The sequence below is a fragment of the Zootoca vivipara genome, chromosome 3 (assembly GCF_963506605.1).
Source record: "Zootoca vivipara chromosome 3, rZooViv1.1, whole genome shotgun sequence".
In the NCBI taxonomy this organism is placed as follows: Eukaryota; Metazoa; Chordata; class Lepidosauria; order Squamata; family Lacertidae; genus Zootoca; species Zootoca vivipara.
This window is the reverse complement of record NC_083278.1, coordinates 71,709,623-71,729,736: the sequence shown is the minus strand read 5'-3', so window position 1 is coordinate 71,729,736 and position 20,114 is coordinate 71,709,623. Positions and strand designations below refer to the sequence as shown.

Below are 20,114 nucleotides of genomic sequence, written 5' to 3'. Positions count from 1 at the left end.
GATTTATTTTGAATGCTTTGCACCACTGTGTCCCTATTCCTCCCAGTAAGCAACAATGACTACTTGCCAGGAAGCTAACACACCAGCTCCATTCCACCCAGCACACCACTTCTGGTGACTTACAACATTTCTGAAAATACAGTCATTTCAAAATTTAATATAACTGATTATTTGTAAGAAATGTGACTGTATTTCAGATAAAGTTACAGTCATACCTTGGAAGTTGAGCGGAATCTGTTCTGGAAGTCCATTCGATTTCCAAAACTTTTGAAAACCAAATCGTGGCTTCTGATTGGCTGCAACCAATCAGAAGCCCCAGAAGCCCTATAGGACATCCGGGTTTGTGGCGTTCGGGAGCCAAAATGTCCGAGTTCCAGGGCGTTCAGGATCCAAGGTACGACTGTACTTTAATTGAATAAATCCTGACTGATTACCAAGTAGGCATTGTAATATGAATGTTTTAAAGGGACTGTTTCATTGTGTATTTTAATTAATTAAATTAATTTATTAAGAATCTTTATATTGTATAAACTTGTGTAACTCTTTTAAAGCTTGTAAACTGCTTAGAAGCCTATTTTAGAATTAATTGATAAATAAATAAATGTAACAATATTTGTCATTAGGGAAAGCATATTTGAATCTTGCTGTCACTTAAATGGGCCATTTTAGCTAGTATAACTTTGGAAACCCCCCTTTCAGTTACAGTTGCACTTCAGTTACAAACAGAGGATGTTTTATATTGAATTTTGCTGTGGAGGTACCTACCCACTGGCTAATAGGGAAAATTACATCCAATACAAGTTTCATAGACAGCAGAATTTTTAGGGCTGAAATCATCAGAATTTATTTATAATTGGATACAAGTACTATTGGATAGGTCTAAAAATACGAGTTACTGAATTTTTACTGGCTACTAGGAAAAGCCAGTTTTCCCTGGTGACAACATCTGGAGAACTCAAGTTTAGAAGAAAGACATATATGAAAACATTGTTCTTCTCTGGTTCATTGCCACCTGTTCACTTAATCATCAGTAGTATGTAATTTTCCACAAGTAAGCTATGTTTTGTAGTGATAGGGGAAAATCGTTTTTCTTTTCATCATTCACCAAATTTTGGCTTTGACTTGGCATTAAATTAGGTTATTCCTCTTGGGCTTGCTGTGGGCTTTCCATCATGTGAAAGATTACAAGAGTCTTTATTAAAAGACAAGCATCCTGATTCTCAAAGTTGTATTGTGATTGCAATAGTGCATTAGTTGTGAGGCAGAAAGCTCTTAAAGACATAGATTTACATGCGGTCTCTTCACAGCTGACCTAAATTGGGTAGATTGGAGATATGGAATCTCTAAGTCACCTTTACGATATAATGGTTTCCAAGAAGTAGAATTTATCAAGTAGAAATGGAGTACCATTTTGCATGTGGCAAGTAGAGAGACGGAAGTAAAAGGAAGCATTGCTGTTTATAATAGAAAACACAGGGAAGGACAGGGGTGAAAACAGCATTAATTGAAATGTCCTCCTAATATAAGAGAAGTAGCCAAGACACATTTTGAGACATACAGATTCACCCATTTTTTTTTTTTAAAAAAAAATTAGGAATGTGCATTGCATTTAGACAAATTCCGAATCCTGAGCTGAATTGGATTGATAAGACAGTATTTAGGAGCTGCATGACCTGAAGCAGGATCTCTCTGAATTGCCACAATTAAAATCAGGGACCCCTGAAGCAATTCAGGCCAGTTCAGAGATTTCAGTGTTTAAAAAACTACACGCAGTGTTGAAATGTTTCTTCCCAAGCTTGTCATATAAGAAAAGACGAGGGGGGTGAGAGGGAGAGCTGGGGTGTTTAGCTGTGTAACTGACAGATCTAGCTTTTAATCAGGTAGAATGATTTTACCAGGACTCTCAAATAAAAATGCTTTAATGTTGTTATCTTGGGTGTATACGCTTGACATTTTGTCTCAGCGGCTTTAAGCATGCTAAGATATCAGTAGCAATAACTAAAGTATAATAAACATTTATATTTTGACTAGACAGCATGGAATAATTTAAATCATCTTATTTATTAAAGGAAATATGATGAGAAGACTAGATGATGTAAAAATTGAATACTGCTTCTTTCAGAAATAACTGAATAATGGCATCATTGCTTACTAATAATGGCATCATTTATGTCACCACAAAATCTTTCCCTTTGTCATTGTTATTGCAACCTTTCTGGATGAGACTTATTTAAGCTGCAACAAAATCAAGGGCAATATGACATCAATAGTGTGTGCCATTTGGAGTCTTTCAACCATATCTGTATTGAGTAAATCTTTGTACATGGTGGATTTATTAGTTCCAGCGGCATTAAGTCATGTAACACAGTGATTTAGAACATTGAGTTTGTTCCTTTTCACTTTTATTAGCAAACAATTTGTGAACGTTCTCCGAAGTCAATTACTGTCTGTATTTTTCAAATGAAGGAGATTGCAGATATTAACTTCTGCTTCATTCTTTTTCAGTGCTATTGTTCCTACTTTTAAAATATTTTTATGACACATTGTATGATCCTCAGAAAGATGTGCCTCTTGTAAGGGGAAATTGGATGGGTGCTAATCATTTCCCCAAGCCAATCTGAGGTTTCAGAAAAATGTCCCTAACAGCCCTTGTTATTACTGAAAACCCTTTTTGCCCCCCCCACCCCCAATACTCTTCTTCACTTCTCTTTATTTCCCCGTGTCAGTCCATGGGAGAAACGAGAGAAGGAAGATTTCTTTTCTCTCCTTTCTCTCTTTTACCTCTGTTACCGGGTTCCACTAGGTGGTAGTGCACTATGGCACAAAGCCTTGGGTATTATGGGAGATTTAGTTATCTTGACCCCTTCATGGATCAATGCCTTGTCGTGGCGAAGGGGCTTGAATAACTCAGAGAAGCTATGAGCTATGCCATGCAGGGCCACCCAAGATGGACAGGTCATAGTGGAGAGTTTTGACTAAACGTGATCCACCTGGAGAAGGAACTGGCAAGCCACTCCAGTAACCCTGCCAAGAAAACTCCATGGACAAAGACAACAGGCATATAAAAGTTATGACGCTGGAAGATGAGCCCCTCAGGTCGGAAGGCGTCCAACATGCTACTGAGGAAGAGCGGAGGACAAGTACAAGTAGATTCAGAGCTGATGAAGCGGCTGGGCCAAAGCCGAAAGGACGCTCAGTTGCGGATATGCCTGGAAGCGAAAGGAAAGTCCGATGCTGTAAAGAAAAATATTGCATAGGAACCTGGAATGTAAGAACCATGAATGGAGGAAAGCTGGATGTGGTCAAAAATGAGATGACAAGAATAAATATCGACATCCTGGGCATCAGTGAACTAAAATGGAAGGGAATGGGCGAATTCAGTTCGGATGACTATCATATCTACTACTGTGGGCAAGAATCCCGTAGTAGAAATGGAGTGGCCCTCATAGTCAACAAAAGAGTGGCAAAAGCTGTAATGGGATGCAATCTCAAAAATGACAGAATGATCTCGATACGAATCCAAGGCAGACCTTTTAACATCACAGTAATCCAAGTTTATGCACCAACTACCAGTGCTGAAGAAAGTGAAATTGACCAATTCTATGAAGACCTACAACACCTTCTAGAAATGACACCAAAGAAGGATGTTCTTCTCATTACAGGGGATTGGAATGCTAAAGTAGGGAATCAAGAGATAAAAGGAACAACTGGCAAGTTTGGCCTTGGAGTTCAAAATGAAGCAGGGCAAAGGCTAATAGAGTTCTGTCAAGAGAACAAGCTGGTCATCACAAACACTCTCTTCCAACAACACAAGAGACGACTCTACACATGGATATCACCAAATGGGCAGCATCGAAATCAGATTGATTATATTCTCTGCAGCCAAAGATGGAGAAGCTCTATACAGTCAGCAAAAACAAGACCTGGAGCTGACTGTAACTCAGATCATCAGCTTCTTATAGCAAAATTCCAGCTTAAACTGAAGAAAGTAGGAAAAACCACTGGGCCAGTAAGATACAATCTGAATCAAATCCCTTATGAATACACAGTGGAAGTGAGGAACAGGTTTAAGGATTTAGATTTGGTGGACAGAGTGCCTGAAGAACTATGGATGGAGGCTCGTAACATTATACAGGAGGCAGCAACGAAAACCATCCCAAGGAAAAGGAAATGCAAGAAAGCAAAATGGCTGTCCAACGAGGCCTTACAAATAGCGGAGGAGAGGAGGCAAGCAAAATGCAAGGGAGATAGGGAAAGATACAGGAAACTGAATGCAGATTTCCAAAAAACAGCAAGGAGAGACAAGAGGGTCTTCTTAAATGAGCAATGCAAAGAAATAGAGGAAAACAATAGAATGGGGAAAACCAGAGATCTGTTCAAGAAAATTGGAGATATGAAAGGAACATTTCGTACAAAGATTACCATAATCAAGGACAAAAGTGGTAAGGACCTAACAGAAGCAGAAGACATCAAGAAGAGGTGGCAAGAATACACAGAGGAATTATACCAGAAAGATATGGAGGTCTCGTACACCCCAGGTAGTGTGGTTGCTGACCTTGAGCCAGACATCTTGGAGAGTGAAGTCAAATGGGCCTTAGAAAGCACTGCTAATAACAAGGCCAGTGGAAGTGATGATATTCCAGCTGAACTATTTAAAATTTTAAAAGATGATGCTGTTAAGGTGCTACACCCAATATGCCAGCAAGTTTGGAAGACTCAGCAATGGCCAGAGGATTGGAGAAGATCAGTCTACATCCCAATTCCAAAGAAGGGCAGTGCCAAAGAATGTTCCAACTACCGCACAATTGCGCTCATTTCACACGCTAGCAAGGTTATGCTTAAGATTCTACAAGGCAGGCTTAGGCAGTATGTGGACCGAGAACTCCCAGAAGTGCAAGCTGGATTTCGAAAGGGCAGAGGAACCAGAGACCAAATAGCAAAAATGCGCTGGATTATGGAGAAAGCTAGAGAGTTCCAGAAAAACGTCTACTTCTGCTTCATTGACTATGCAAAAGCCTTTGACTGTGTCGACCACAGCAAACTATGGCAAGTTCTTAAAGAAATGGGAGTGCCTGATCACCTCATCTGTCTCCTGAGAAATCTCTATGTGGGACAAGAAGCTACAGTTAGAACTGGATATGGAACAACTGATTGGTTCAAAATTGGGAAAGGAGTACGACAAGGTTGTATATTGTCTCCCTGCTTATTTAACTTATATGCAGAATTCATCATGCGAAAGGCTGGACTAGATGAATCCCAAGCCGGAATTAAGATTGCCGGAAGAAATATCAACAACCTCAGATATGCAGATGACACAACCTTGATGGCAGAAAATGAGGAGGAATTAAAGAACCTTTTAATGAGGGTGAAAGAGGAGAGCGCAAAATATGGTCTGAAGCTCAACATCAAAAAAACCAAGATCATGGCCACTGGTCCCTTCACCTCCTGGCAAATAGAAGGGGAAGAAATGGAGGCAGTGAGAGATTTTACTTTCTTGGGCTCCTTGATCACTGCAGATGGTGACAGCAGTCACAAAATTAAAAGACGCCTGCTTCTTGGGAGAAAAGCAATGACAAACCTAGCAAGCATCTTAAAAAGCAGAGACATCACCTTGCCGACAAAGGTCCGTATAGTTAAAGCTATGGTTTTCCCAGTAGTGATGTATGGAAGTGAGAGCTGGACCATAAAGAAGGCTGATCGCCGAAGAATTGATGCTTTTGAATTATGGTGCTGGAGGAGACTCTTGAGAGTCCCATGGACTGCAAGAAGATCAAACCTATCCATTCTTAAGGAAATCAGCCCTGAGTGCTCCCTGGAAGGACAGATCGTGAAGCTGAGGCTCCAATACTTTGGCCACCTCATGAGAAGAGAAGAATCCTTGGAAAAGACCCTGATGTTGGGAAAGATTGAGGGCACTAGGAGAAGGGGACGACAGAGGACAAGATGGTTGGACAGTGTTCTCGAAGCTACGAACATGAGTTTGACCAAATTGCGGGAGGCAGTGCAAGACAGGAGTGCCTGGCGTGCTATGGTCCATGGGGTCACGAAGAGTCGGATACGACTAAACGACTAAACAACAAGTTATCTTGAAATCTCCTGCAAGTTGCTGTAGCTCTCAGGAGAACTACTGCTCCCTTGTTCCCTTGGTATTTGTTCTGTGGCAAATAGCTACCTAGAGCAGGCATCCCCAAACTGCGGCCCTCCAGATGTTTGGGCCTACAACTCCCATGATCCCTAGCTAACAGGACCAGTGGTCAAGGATGTTGGGAATTGTAGTCCAAAACATCTGGAGTTTGGGGATGCCTGACCTAGAGCACCACAAAGAGAGAGGGAAGAGGGAAACCCTCCCTTATCTACCCTCCCACAATCACCACTTGACAGGAAGCAAAGAGAAGTAGGGCAGACGTTTGAAGGGCTAACAGGGAAGGCTTTTGTTGCTGGTGAAGGATGATGCGGAAAGAACTAGACACGAATCTCCACCTTGGATTTGCATCTGAGCTGGAGAAGAATGCAAGGGTTTTAAAAAAAATACTTCTTGTTTGAAGCAGGCTTCTGTGAATCCCAAAGTTCATACCTGAGCTTGGCTTGGAAGAACTTTACTTGATCTCTAGACATCATATAATGAACTTAATTGAAGATCTAACAACTGGGCAAAGTTACAATGTAGTAGATAGGAAAATAGAGGGGCCTTGAAGCAAATTCTCATCTCTAGAATATATTATTTATGTGCAGCTTGCGAGACAGCACACATATAATTTTTGCATGCAATATCCTACCTTGAAAATAAACATCAGGAAGCAGTTTTCCTTTCAAATCTTATAAAAATGAAATCATTCAATATAAAAGCATTGATGCCAAACCCTGCTGCATCTTTCTAAAAACAGTTGGGTTGGCTGTTTTATTCTCAAGCTAGCTTGTACTTTTATTGGAGAGAATCAGCTCTTAACAGTTTTGAAATGTTGTGTTTTCTTTTCTGCCAGATGTTCTAACTTAATATCCCAGTTATAACATAATAGCAAATAAGAGGGGGAAAGTGCAGTACAATCGTGTGTATGTGTACTTGGAAATATGTTCCTCTTTGTGCCATCAAATTTATGCCCAGAGAGGCATACAGATTTACAGATTTTAAATTGAAGTCTTTTAAAACCAACTATGACCATATAGATGACAATGGACAAAATTCTACATAGTCATAAACATTTTAAGATAAATTTAGGGTACAACATGTTCCTTCTATCCAAGATCAGCTCATGCAGATAGAATGCCACTTTAAGCCACAATTAATAAACACATTCTTTCAGCATAAATTCATTACAACCTTCTTAGGTTGCATTTCTTCATCTAGCATCTCTGAGCGTTCCCACTTTTGATGTATCTGTTCTTTTAGCCCGACAGAGCTAGTAGTAGGTAACTAGTTGTGTGTGTGGTTAAGATTAGGCAATAGGAAATAGCACAGGAGGAAAAGACTAAACACACCCCACCTCTGGTGCTACTACCCCCAATTAAAGTAGCAGACCCAGGAGTGATCTCCCATGTCCCATCTAGCTGTAGCCTAAAATTTCCTTATGGGAACCTCAAATCAGGTATTTCAATATATGCAAAGATTCTGCCTGGAGTTTGAAAGATGGCAGGAATTCTTTGAAAGAACCTTATGTTAAAGTGTTTCAGGGAACAAAAGAATGACACCTGTTGTATTTTGCCCTTCTTGGTGATTCTTAAAGGGATAGAAGCCTTTGGTTATGCTACATCATATCAACTGTCCTAATTCCATGTCTACAAATGTTATTTATATCCATCCATCCAACAGCATTTTTTTTTGTGACATAACACTGTGAAGTAGATCAGGCAGGTAGCGAGATTTCTAAAACTATCAAGTAAGCTTCATAAGCAAATGCAGATTTAAGTTTTGTGCCCCACCAGAGACGTATTTATGGGAGGGCAAACGGGACAATTGGCCACGGCAGTAAATTTGAGGGGGTGGCATTTGCAACACCAGCAGGGTGCCTGAACTCTTATCTTCCATTTAAGAAGATTAAATAAATAAATAAATAAATGAATGCATAAGCTTAATTCCATCCCCCTATACTCATTTTCTATGAAATGAATAGCCTGACCCTGTTTATAAACACTGTTACAAAATCTTTTGAATAAATACATTTTTGTGGTTATATTAAAATAAAAGAAACTTAATTGAAACAATGATGATTTTGTTAGAATATTTTGTACTATTCCAGGCACCAAAAATCTGTTTGAAAACAATGTCAACAGATCATAAAATGCTCAATAAAAACATGTGTTCTTATAGTCATAAACATTTCTGCTAAGCATTTTCCCAGCCATCCTTGCAAGATTTTGCTCTCACCTTTTGGTACTCATAGAAAATGACAGGTAGTCAATGGAATATTCCTTCACTGAAGAGCTGAATCAAATTTTATAGAAAAATCTCTGTATAAAAAAGCTAGCCAGCTGTCTGGAAGACAGATATAAAGATTACATGGCCATCTGGATAGGGAAAGGGTTACTGAAAGTAGGAAAGTTTCAAACCTGCTGATCTAATGGATGAAAGTCTGAGGCTGTAACTGTATGCACACTTATTTGGGAATACGTCTTATTAAGCTCATTTGGCTTACGAGTAGACATGTATAGAACTGTAGTATTAATTTGAATTGAGTTTTTAGATTCTATGTCTTTATGAAAAACCTTCATTGTGAGATTACTGTCCAAGCTTTTTGTCAGGCTACTTTTATGTCTTAAAATGCAATTTTAGAACCGGTAGGGACTGGCACAGCACTTGCACAGATTTTTGGACTATTATTCTTTTTATTAGTATCTCCTTCCTGGTCACTTTCTTTTAAAGCAGTTCATTAGTTACTTTCTGTCCCCTCACTGTGGCTGGTGGTCAAAGTCAGTGTGGCTGAAATATGAAAGTAGGTATGGTGAGACCTGCAGTTTTCAAGCCTGTGTTTCAGATGACTCACCAGCTATTCGTACTCTTTTAAATCATTTTCTACTATTCATTATGATATTAAATTCAGTAAAATAAACTTAGCTTCATGTTTAAGGAATGTGAGTGGTGGTGTGTTGGTGGCAGTCTCTGGGCTGCACTGTGTTGCACTTCCAGTCTGACCAGATGTAAACATGGCTGGGCCAGATGTAGAGCACTGGAGTGGTATAATAATAATAATAATAATAATAATAATAATAATAATAATAATAATAATAATAATAATTTATTATTTATACCCCACCCATCTGGCCGGGTTCCCGCAGCTACTCTGGGCGGCTTCCAACAAAACATTAAAATACAGAAATCCATCAAACATTAAAAGCTTCCCTAAACAGGGCTGCCTTGAGATGCCTTCTAAAGGTCTGGTAATTGTTGTTCTCTTTGACCTCTGGTGGGAAGGCATTCCACAGGGTGGGTGCCACTACCGAGAAGGCCCTCTGCCTGGTTCCCTGTAACTTGGTAGAAGCTCAGGGAACACATTCCCATGTACACTGTGGCAATTTAAGAAATGGCCATCAGTTTTTGGGGAGAAGAGCGGCTTGGACCACTACAGGGGATGGAGAGAGAGCTTTGTTGAGAGCTGAGGGGCTTGAAGTGCTACAAAGGAAGGAAAGGAAGGGAGAGATCAGTGAAGAAAGTCAGAAGCAACAGGTGACCTGCTGAGCAGGGGAAGTACAGTCTGAGCACTGAAAAGCCGTGTTAAAGAAGATCTAGAGGAGAATTTGAATGAGAGCTGTAACTTCTGACTCCCTGGGGAACCAAGGAGCCACCAGAAGGATCCTGAAGAAAGTGTTTGTTCATTCTAACACCACTGGCCTTGATTAGATAGTATTTGGAAGTGGGCTGAGTTAGAAATTCTGAAGTAATTTTAGATGTCACCTATCTTAGGGGCTGTTGACCCAGGAATATACTTGTGGGAATTATATGACAGCTATGTTTTCCTTTTGCAAAATCAGTATATTGATTTTGTACCGCCTCCTGCCTGTACAAAAAACTGGACTTCTTTGCAATTTTGCATTTTTTGTTTGTTTGAGACAACATACTGAATTTCTTATTGTGAATGTTCATTGTGTTACAGTATGGCGTACTACGCCATTGGCGTAGTGAACATTGTTGTGATACTTGAAGTAGAGATGTAGAGTGAAAAAACCTTTAAAAATTGCAACCAATCTTGGGCCAATCCTCAAAAAGTGTTGTAGATATCCCCTCGCGTGTCATTCCTTCCACCTGCCCTTCCTTCAAACAAAAGAAAGAAAGAGAAGGGGAGAAAGAGAAGGAAAAGCATAAACTTGCAGAATTGAGGTTTATCTAGCATTTGAGTGATCCTAAGGTCTTGGACATATAAGATACGTTGCTGGCTTTGATATGACATTCTATGCTGAAAACCTTCATTTTCTGTTGGGATCATTTTCACTGCTGCATAATTCCATGAAAATGGCAACCTGCAGACTCATTTTTCATATTCATATATAATTTCCCAAAGTTTCATGATATGGCAACAGTTTTTCAAAATGGCATTTTACATGTGAATAAAAGATCCAGAAGTATGACATACAAAGTGATTCAAAATTTATTTAGTCCCCCCTGCCCAGTGTTTAGTTAAATACCTCTTCAAGAAAATAGATAATAAATTAATGACCTTTTATTGAGTTGATAGTTTTGCTTTTTCCTTTGGCACATAGAGGATTTTTTTTATTTTAGGAACAAAATCAAACACGCTTAGGACAACAAAACCTACTTTGGTTCAGCATGTTACGTAGGTCACAAAAACACATGCTCCCTGCCCCTTCAACAAACGAAAATAAAAATCTGAAACGTTTTAACTTTTTCTTTTTTGAATTTGTTATCATTAAAAAAACTGTTGAGATGTTGGCTGAGATTTTTTTTTACATGTAACAGTTCTTTTGACAAACATAGCACCAAAATGTGCAACTTATTTTTTTACAAACAAACGAACCTTACTGAAGTGTCATTTGCTTCACACCAAACCTTTTGTAAAGTCATAAAACTTGTTTCTTTAGCTCATCCCCCCAGTCCACAAAAAACAACTTGTAGTAAGAGAACTAATTAGAAGAGAAGATGCTTCTGAAAAGAAGAATGATATTGGAGCTCCTAGCAGAAAGATGGGGGCTGTGGAAACTACTGACATTGTACAGTGTTTCTGTAGAAGGGATGATATGTATCTTGCCAGCTGTCAGGAAAAAGAAAGAAACTAAAACTATGAAAAACAGAAAAAAAGGGGAAAGAAGAAAGTACAAAAACAACTCCTGGTATACAGGTTGAAAGTAGAACATGACATATATAGTAATGAGCATCCCCAAACCCCTTTGGGATTTCAGAAGTTTGTGAACTACATCCAGAGGCAGTTGAGTTAATCTCTAGTATGGATCATCAGGTTTTCTACTGTGTTTATTGTGAGAACTTAAGTCGTCTTTTGGCAGCATGCAAATTTGAAGACAGAACAAAGAAAATTAAAGAACTGATTGAATTGATTGTGTGCGATAAAAACTCAGCAGACTGTAGGATGCAGAGATTCCAAAGTTGCAACTTGGATAAGCTGTGCAGCATTGAAGAGAAGATTTTTGTAAATCAGTGGAATGAACATAAACTGGAGCTGCAGTCTGTTACCTGGAGTGAAATAGAACAAATGCTGTTTTAGTCAAACGAGAAAAATATCGAAGCATGCATACAATATATGTAGACAAGCAAAAGAGCTTCAGCGCCAAAAGGAAAAAATTGCGGCAAAGTGAACTGATTCTGCAAACTGACTTTGCAGAGAATGAAGTAATGCAGGCTCATTGGACTGCAGAACAAGGAACTTCTGTAATAATATTAAATATTACACTGCTGTGATTTATTAGAGGCAAGTCACTGGCAAAGAAGTGCAGGTGCAGATGTATGCTGTCCTTGATGCAACTGAGCATTTCTCTTTCACTGAAATTCTTCCAGATTTCAATGCAAAACATGGCATTGAAATTAGACTCATAATTGTCTTTGGACTGATGGTGCTGCTGCCCACTTTAAGAACAGGTATTCCACAGTGACTTCATCATTTACAAATCCTGGAACTTACATGATGGAGCTATCAAAAGAATAGTTTGGGACAGAGTTTTGAGAGGGCAGGCAGTGGTGCACAATGGATTTGATTTCCCCCCTTAAACTTGGAAAAACTTAAAGCATGTCATTTGCTTGTCATTGAGGAAAACATAGAGGAATAGAAAAAGACCTCAATGAGATGTTTGAAATGTAAATCCCATGAAAGGCATACAATCAGCAGAATGTGTTGTCAACATGGAGTATGCCTTTACCAAAACACAGTAGATCAGGCATAGGCAAACTCGGCCCTCCAGATGTTTTGGGACTACAACTCCCATCATCTCTGACCACTGGTCCTGTTAGCTAGGGATGGTAGTCACAAAACATCTGGAGGGCCGAGTTTGCCTATGCCTGCAGTAGATTATGCCCCAATGGGAAATGTGAGTATCCTGAAAGAAAGCACAGAATCAGAAACAGCCACTGAAGTATAGTACTGGCTTCAGTTGGCAACTTTGTTATTGTTGCATTTGAGACAAGGAAATTGAAGAGAAAATGATAAATGTTGTGTTGAAAAGAAAACAAATCATTAGGGTGTTGTCACAGGCAAGTATGAATTCAAGTAGCTACTACCTTGCAATTTATGAATGTCTAGTTATGTGTCATATGCACAGGGTCTTGCCTTGTAGTCCTTTTATTTGTATTTATCTGTCAATGAATGATTATGTTGGTCACATTGTGTTGCTAACGAGTCATTCACTCATGCTAGTGTACTGCAGCAATTCAGGCAATTTGCAGCACAATTGTATGCAATTACTTCTACTTAGAAGTAAATCCCACTGTGTTAAATGGGACATACCTCTGAGTAAGTGTTTATAGGATTACAGCCTTTCTTGGTTTTTCTCCTATTTAATTGTGAACTTCTGGGAAGTGCAAGCTGGATTTCGAAAGGGCAGAGGAACCAGAGACCAAATAGCAAACATGCGCTGGATTATGGAGAAAGCTAGAGAGTTCCAGAAAAACGTCTACTTCTGCTTCATTGACTATGCAAAAGCCTTTGACTGTGTCGACCACAGCAAACTATGGCAAGTTCTTAAAGAAATGGGAGTGCCTGATCACCTCATCTGTCTCCTGAGAAATCTCTATGTGGGACAAGAAGCTACAGTTAGAACTGGATATGGAACAACTGAGTGGTTCAAAATTGGGAAAGGAGTACGACAAGGTTGTATATTGTCTCCCTGCTTATTTAACTTATATGCAGAATTCATCATGCGAAAGGCTGGACTAGATGAATCCCAAGCCGGAATTAAGATTGCCGGAAGAAATATCAACAACCTCAGATATGCAGATGACACAACCTTGATGGCAGAAAGCGAGGAGGAATTAAAGAACCTTTTAATGAGGGTGAAAGAGGAGAGCGCAAAATATGGTCTGAAGCTCAACATCAAAAAAACCAAGATCATGGCCACTGGTCCCATCACCTCCTGGCAAATAGAAGGGGAAGAAATGGAGGCAGTGAGAGATTTTACTTTCTTGGGCTCCTTGATCACTGCAGATGGTGACAGCAGTCACAAAATTAAAAGACGCCTGCTTCTTGGGAGAAAAGCAATGACAAACCTAGCAAGCATCTTAAAAAGCAGAGACATCACCTTGCCGACAAAGGTCCGTATAGTTAAAGCTATGGTTTTCCCAGTAGTGATGTATGGAAGTGAGAGCTGGACCATAAAGAAGGCTGATCGCCGAAGAATTGATGCTTTTGAATTATGGTGCTGGAGGAGACTCTTGAGAGTCCCATGGACTGCAAGAAGATCAAACCTATCCATTCTTAAGGAAATCAGCCCTGAGTGCTCCCTGGAAGGACAGATCGTGAAGCTGAGGCTCCAATACTTTGGCCACCTCATGAGAAGAGAAGAATCCTTGGAAAAGACCCTGATGTTGGGAAAGATTGAGGGCACTAGGAGAAGGGGACGACAGAGGACAAGATGGTTGGACAGTGTTCTCGAAGCTACGAACATGAGTTTGACCAAATTGCGGGAGGCAGTGCAAGACAGGAGTGCCTGGCGTGCTATGGTCCATGGGGTCACGAAGAGTCGGACACGACTAAACGACTAAACAACAACAACAACAATTGTGAACTCTCAGAAACTCTTAAATCTAGGCTCATTTTATATATGAATATTTGGCCTAATGTTTGTGAATAATGACTCAACATCAAAACCTTTTGTTTATACTGCAGAATATGATACTCTCTGCAGTGAAGAAAACTGCTGGTCTGGCAGACATGCTTGGCTTTTCCTCACTAACTTACCAAGACTTACATAAACTTCAATAGCCTTGTTTAGCATGCATCCTTTTGAAATTAAAGGGCAATGGATTACAATTGGGAGACATACATACAGTATATCATATGTATAGAATTAGAATGTTAGCTTTATTCTTTTATTCTAGTTCAGGGTTTCCCAAACTTGGGTCTCAGCTGTTTTTGGACTACAGCCCCCATTATCCCTAGCTAGCACAACCAGTGGTCAGGGATGATGGGAATTGTTGTCCCAAAACAGCTGGAGATCCAAGTTTGGAAAGCCTTGTTCCAGTTTATAATTCCCAGCTACTTAGTTAATCAGACTTTCTAGTTGTACTTCTATTGGGTATTTTGGTTTCATTTTATGCTGCTATCTTTTCTAATAAGTCCACCTCATTTAAAATTAGTGTCTGACTGAAGCCTTGATACCAAATCCAGTATTAGTCACTTGCCGTTGAGTAATTTGGTGGCTCTGATGCTCAGGGAGCAGAGAGCTGTGTTTTCTCTCTCCTGCTCCTTTAGAATCAGAGGGTGTCTAGTAAAGGTCTGGGAGTCTCCTGACCCAAGATGGTTGGGCAGAAAGAGTGGTGACAGTGTCCCTTGCAGGGCTGGTGACAGACCCTGAATATCTGGACCCTGGGTTTTGGATACTAGTCCTTGACAGCCGCAGCCAAGAGTGCCTTTTGCATCAGCTGCGTAGCTTCCTAAAAGATAATCTTCTTGAGGTTGCAAAACTGTTATGTTATGACACTTTCTCCAAATTACCTGTTGGCCACGATTGTTCATTAGTAGGACCAAATGAGTTTCAGTCGCCAAATTAATCCTATTGGAAATAGTCTCCTCATTAACAGAACTGGGGCCACACATAGAGATGCTGACTGTTCTAATAGGTTCATTCTGTGTCTCCCAGCAAGCTTGTCACTTAGGAAAGAGAAGGATCGAGGAAAGAGAAGGATCGAGGATTTCATTGGTTGGCTGAAAAGTTTTAAGTCTTCTTCACAACCTGAAGCTGTACTAATTGAGACTTTTTCACACAACTGCAATTGATAGATGCTAAGAGTTGTATATACAGCTCCAAGGCATCTATTATACAAAAGGCAGTTTGGAATAATTATAGTTCAGCACTGCTAAACATAGTTTGTTTTTTCTTCCTGGAACAGTACCCTTTCTTCATAAATTCAATATTTTTGTGGGCTGTATATGATGATAGTTTGGCTGCTGACTCTGCCATGATTTTCAAAATATTTTCCCTTAAGGAAGGTGGATGGCTCAGTAATAACATGATTTTTTATGATGTGGGCACAATGAGGCAGACAGAAACATCTAAGAATATATGTCCAGCAGCAGTAACATCTATGTGAACTCACACATTAGAAATATAAACTGCAGAAACATATGTAGCATAGTTATTTGTTCATTCACTTAATCTTTAAGCCATTTTTTCCAGTAAGAACCCCAGGTGAGTGTAGCAAATCCAGTGAAACGAACATAAATTAATTTAAGACAACTTAGTGACTCCATCCAGAAGAGTGGAACCACCATGTCCTAGAAAAATTGTACCACCCACCATCAGCTTCTCATCTTGTCCAGATTAGTCTTCTTGGGTACAACAGCATTCTCCTGATCTGTGATTCCTAGCAACTGGCATTCAGAGCCTGCCTACTGTCTCTGACAGTGGAGCACAGCCCTCCTGGCTAGTAGCCACCTATAGCTCTCTCCTCCTCCATGAATTTCTCTAATCCTCTTTTAAAGCCATCTAGGTTGGTTTGGGATGGGAAAAGCAGTTACTAACATGCTTCTCTATCCACTTCCACTAGTTTGGTTGTTTTCAGAGGACTTTATGGCAAAAACACTTTCCTTGAATTTTTCTTTCCCCCCCCCCCAATGCCTTCACACCTCAGCACTAGGTAATCATAAAAGCATACCAACATGAGTAGATAAATAGTTACCACTGAGACAGAAAGGTAAATGGTGTTTCCTTGTGCTCTGGCTTCCGTAGGTTGTCTCATTGAGCCAGCAGCAGTTTAGTCATGCTGGCCACGTGACCCAGAAAGCTGTCTGTGGACAACGGCGGCTCCCTTGGCCTGAAAGCGAAGATGAGCCCCACACCCCATAGTCGAATTTGACTGTACTTAACCATCCAGGGATTCTTTACCTTACTTTACCATACTAGGTAATTACCCCACAAATATGGGAAGGCATATTTCAGGGTAGATCAATCCTACTGTAAGGGAAGGGTAGAGTCCAAGGCAAAGGAATCACCATATCCAAACTCTGCCAGGCTTACATGGGCCAAAGCAAAACCATGGGCAGGGGCAGATCTTGCCTGGATATTTACAGTAATCTCTCTTTTGATTTCCAAATTTTCCTGCCATTGGGTCCCATGGGAGGGAAATTCACTACTCCATATCCATGACTGGTACATAGTTTTTTTGCTGTTTTGCGGGTGTGCCAATGGCACAAGGGGGCTTTGGACCTTGCAGATGTAAGGCCTCCTTCAATTCCCTGGCATGCCTCTTTTTTCTTCCGTATACATCTGACATTAGAAGAGGGATGGCTGTAGTGTAGAGTTTCTGTGGTCACAACAAGGAGGCCTCCAGTGACCATAGCTGCCAAGTTATCCCTTTTTTAAGGGAAATTCCATTATGCTGAATAGGCTTCCTCGTGAGAAAAGGGAAAACTTGGCAGCTATGCTCCAGTGGTGGACTTCTCCCTTTTTGGACAGAGGGGAAGATCCACTGTATCCTATGGCCCCTTGAATGCCTGTTAAGCAACTATGTATTTGGATATCCACCTATTTTTATATAAGTGACAAAGTTTAGCCATATAAAGCCATATATATTTGTCCCCATCTGCTGTTTGGTATAAGTTATTTCAGACCTTAAGGTCTGAAAACATACAGTGAGCTATATTAAGGAGATTATGCATTTTTTTAATTGTTTGCTTAGCATGGGACTGAATCGTTTTGATTACTTTGGAAGCATAGCAAAATTCCATTTTTGTTGCTTGACTGCTAGAGATGACACTGCTTTCATTGATGGTGTTCATTTATTTTTGTAAGACAGCAAAAATGCTAGTGCTGCTTATAACAGGCTCTGTGTCTTCCTTGGCTAACATATGAAGTCATTCTTAGTGGTTTACAGGAGCACATTTTGCTTGACAATTTAGGGGTGCTGTTCTAACATTATTCATCCTCAAGCTGTCAAGTGCTCTATAATATTTTAGTCATATGTGAATCTTAGCTTGTTGTTAAATGGCTGAAAGGATTTTAGTTGATTAATAATTCTTACTTTGAAATGAATAATAACTCAAAATATATTTGCGTTTTACTCAGATTACAATATTTGTTGTATTTTTCATGCTGAAAGAAATATAGTTTACAATATACTAACAATAGCTATCAATCATTCTTAGATGGAAATGACATCTTTAATATTTTTCTTTGATATTATTGTAACAAAAATAGTTGAGCTGGCTTTTTTGAGAAGTAAGCAGTTATAATTTCAGTCTTTATGCTGGCTCAGCACATTTATTTCCAACAGTGTGCACACATAGAGTACATCCATTTGGTGCCTATTTTCCCATCCTTTCAAGATTCTATCCCATTTTACAGATATGCAGATAAGGGCATAAATTAGCAAGTTCATTTGAAAATCCAAGTCAGATCAAGCTTCAGGAGCAAGAGGCCCGGTATTTTGGTCTAACCACCATGTCACCCTGCTTTTCAGCAGAATTATGCTTTCTTAGAATGACAGCATTTTCTCGAGCTTATGTAAGTCTTGAGCAAAAGCATAAAACTTATTTTTCTTCACATTAGTGCAGTTTATTGTGGTTTGCTCTACCAATCTCACTCTATCTCAATATGCACTTTTCAATCTATATTTTCACCAAGTGGCAGTTTCAAAATCCAAATGTCTGTCATCATACATTGAAGAAAGTTTCAGCTTTAATAGATGCCGCTAAAAGGCAACCGCTAAGTATCACTAGGATTTGCAAAAAGTGTCCAGAGAAGTAGTCTGATGTCTGATCATAAAAATGTTTCTATTCAGCAAGAATACCTCTGTCTGATGGAACTGTCTCAAAGTTTTGCTAAGGTCTGATCCTGATTTGCCACATTCTTTCTAAATGAAAACTGCCTCAAAATGTGATTTGTGTAGTAGCCCTGCTTCTGGAATTACATATAATCACAAAAGTCCTTACTGTTTAAGCAATTAAGTCATAACAATTTTAGAATGACACAAAAGTTGGATCTCAAGGAGTTCACCATTTATCTAGGTTTCATCTGGTATCCAGGCAAAGGGTATTAAGGGACAGAATTTGTGAAAGTTTGAAATTATATATCATCTCTGTAGCCTCCCCTTCTTAGAAATAATTTCCCCCAGTTTTTCTCATTACTTGGGAGATAATATCAGGTTGAGAATGATGTCATATTAACAGCGTGAGAAAACAGTGCTGTCTTACCAAAAGAGAAGACATATTAGAGTTCTTTTAAGCTCATCTTGTTTTTTTAAAAAAAAATTATTTGAGTCCATATTCTTTCAGCCATGTGAATTTTGAATACATGTTATAGACTCACAAATGGCTATTACAAATGTGAGTGGCAAACCATTATACATTTTCATTGTTTCCATTACATATTTTTAAACTCTTTGCACCACAAGTCAGAACGGGAGAATCACAATTATTGTGTAGTACAGAGGAAGGGATATTTCTGTGGTGAGAAAAAATTAGAGTGGGCAAAATACCTGAAGTAATTTACATACCTCAAGATGTCTGTTAGGTTACACTTATATGAATGTATATACCACACAAGAAGCTTACTGATCATAACAGAAGATAGCATAGCAAGCAAATTATGATGACTGCATTAACCACAATGTCCTCTGGAGCCTAATTTATGCTAGCTGGGAGATGGCAATTGGTTATGGTGATGAGAAAAATATTGTGATAGGAAATGACTTAAGCTGCAATCAGCCCACTTACCAGGAACCAAGCCCATCGAATTTATTAGGACTTACTTAAGGGTAGGCATGGTTAGACTTGCAGTGTTAGATGCTAACGTAAGTTATCTTAAGAAAGTTCATGGAGAGTTTCCTGCCCCCCGCTTGCAGTCATCTGTGCCCCCCTGCAAATCTCTCTCGAGAATTGGAGGCCCTCCTGAACAATGGGGGATGGGGGATGTCCAATTAGCCCCTTATCACAGGAGTCTCCATCATGTACTGGTTTGAGAGCAGTACATGTGAAAAGGATCTAGGAGTCTTGGTAGACCGCAAACTTGACATGAGTCAGCAGTGTGATGCAGCAGCTAAAAAAGCCAATGCAATTCTGGGCTGCATCAATAGAAGTATAGCATCTAGATCAAGGGAAGTAATAGTACCACTGTATGCTGCTCTGGTCAGACCTCACCTGGAGTACTGTGTCCAGTTCTGGGCACCACAGTTCAAGAAGGATACTGACAAGCTGGAACATGTCCAGAAGAGGGCAACCAAAATGGTCAAAGGCCTGGAAACGATGCCTTTTGAGGAACGGCTTAGGGAGCTGGGTATGTTTAGCCTGGAGAAGAGAAGGTTAAGGGGTGATATGTTCAAATATATAAAAGGATGTCATATAGAGGAGGGAGAAAGTTGGTTTTTGCTGCTCCAGAGAAACGGAAGAACTTCCTGACAGTAAGAGCTGTTTGGCAATGGAATTTGCTGCCAAGGAGTGTGGTGGAGTCTCTTTCTTTGGAGATCTTTAAGCAGAGGCTTGACAGGCATATGTCAAGAATGCTTTGAT

General features: G+C 39.7%; 1 protein-coding gene across 1 annotated transcript in view; it reads left to right on the top strand.

Annotated features, from left to right (window-relative positions):
- WDR27 (WD repeat domain 27) overlaps positions 1-20,114 on the top strand; it is an 80,150-nt gene that overhangs the window by 50,690 nt on the left and 9,346 nt on the right. The gene's annotated exons all lie outside the window — the stretch shown is intronic.